The following is a 2065-nucleotide window of genomic DNA, read 5'->3' as shown; positions in this document are numbered from 1 at the left end:
CCTTCCTTCATCAATGGTTCTTTTCTATTCATTGATTGTAGTAACTTTGTAGGAAGCAGTTACATGTTTTGGACAGTTAGAGGGACAAGAGGAGGCATGAGGAGCTTCAGTGGTATTCTAATGGCCATGGAAAGTCTGCGAATAAATATTATCATCTTTGTTCTCCTAAGACCACACAAATTTGAAAAAAAAATGTTTATTTTAAAAGGAATAAAGGAGACAGGAATTAAGTTATTAATTGAATTCCCTTTTTGGGGACTTAGTTATGTGTAAAAGTATATGAGATTGCATGTCATTGTCTCCCATTTATAATTGTTAGAAGCTTGAAATGACACATCATACAACATCCCAGTGAGTCTCAGAATTACCTTAAATAAAGGCATTTACAGAATAGAGGCCACATGCAGAGAGTGAGCACCTAAAGACTGCCTGCCCCTCCCACAATGGTAGACCTTGGTATACCTCTGATTTGACTGCCTGCCATGGCTGACAAGGAAGCAACCTTTGATGATGCAGTAGAAGAATGTGTAATCAATGAAGATTACAAAATATGGAAAAAGAACACCCCTTTTCTTTATGATTTGGTGATCACCCATACTCTGGTGTGGCCCAGATTAACTGCACGGGGTCTTCCAGATGTAACCAGACCAGAAGGGAAAGATTTCAGCATTCATCAACTTGTCCCAGGGGCACACACATCAGATGGACAAACCACCTTGTGAGATCCAGTGTGCAGCTCCCTAAGGATGAGGCTCAGTTTGATGCTTCACACTATGATAGTGAGAAAGGGGAATTTGGATGTTTTGGCTCTGCTAGTGAAAAAGTTGAAATAGAAATCAAGATCAACCATGAAGGAAAACGTTATATGCCTCATAGCCTTTGCATCATTGCAACAAAGACTCCATCTAGTGATGTCCTTATTTTTGATTACACAAAACATTCTTCTAAACCAGATCCTTGTGGAGAGTGCAGCCCATTCTTGTGTCTCCATGGACATCAGAAGGAAGGCTATGGGCTTTCTTGAAACTCAAATCTCAGTGGGCACTTTCTTAGTGCTTTAGAGGACCATACCATCTGCCTATGGGACATCAGTGCTGTTCCAAAGGAAGGAAAAGCTGTGGATGTGAAGACCATCTTTACAGGGCATACAGCTGTAGAAGATGTTTCCTGCCATCTGTTTCATGAGTCTCTGTTTGGGTCAGTTGCCGATGAGCAGAAATTTATGATCTGGGATACTCGTTCAAATAATACTTCCAAACCAAGCCACTCAGTTGATGCTTACACTGTTACAGTGAACTGCCTTTCTTTCAGTACTTACAGTGAGTTTGTTCTTGCTACCGGATCAGCTGATAAGACTGTTGTCTTGTGGGATCTGAGAAATCTGAAACTTAAATTGCATCCCTTTGAATCACATAAGGATGAAATATTCCAGGTTCACCTCACAATGAGACTATTTTGGCCTCCCGTGGTACTGATCACAGACTGAATGTCTGGGATTTAAGTAAAATTGGAGAGGAACAATCCCCGGAAGATGCAGAAGATGGGCCACCCGAATTGTTTATTCATGGTGGTCACACTGCCAAGATATCTGATTTCTCCAGGAATCCCCAATAACCTGGGATAATCTGTTCTGTGTCAGAAGACAATGTCATGCAAGTGTGGCAGATGCCAGAAAACTTTCATAATGATGAAGACCCTGAAGGAAGTGTGGATCCAGGAGGACAGGGATCTTAAATACATCTGCACTTCGTGTGATTTTAGACTCCCCCTTTTCCCTTTCAACCTTGATATTGAGTTAACACTGGTTTCGAGGCCCAGACTTTGTTCAGCTATCTCTCTGTAATAGGTACCATCAACAATAATATTAGCCTACACTGAGGGTGTGTTCTAAATATTAGCTGGGGGATTTGATTCAGCAAAGCCACAGACTCATATTTAAATTTTCTTTAGGAATTTTCTAGTAACAAAGATCTAATGTAGCCACTGAAAGGGGACTATTGTGTGTGGTTATTTTATTTTTCTTCTAATGCTATATCCCCAAGTTTTTCAGACTTGTTTAAATAAA

The 2065-nt window shown here is 40.5% G+C and overlaps 1 pseudogene; it reads left to right on the top strand.

Annotated features, from left to right (window-relative positions):
• Positions 1–482: 482 nt before the first annotated feature.
• Positions 483–1734, top strand: LOC112320166 (histone-binding protein RBBP4 pseudogene; annotated as a pseudogene).
• The last annotated feature ends 331 nt before the right edge of the window (positions 1735–2065 follow it).

This window comes from Desmodus rotundus, chromosome 4 (genome assembly GCF_022682495.2).
Source record: "Desmodus rotundus isolate HL8 chromosome 4, HLdesRot8A.1, whole genome shotgun sequence".
NCBI lineage: Eukaryota > Metazoa > Chordata > Mammalia > Chiroptera > Phyllostomidae > Desmodus > Desmodus rotundus.
Note: the sequence above shows the minus strand (reverse complement) of the source record. Positions and strands in the feature narration are given on the sequence as shown.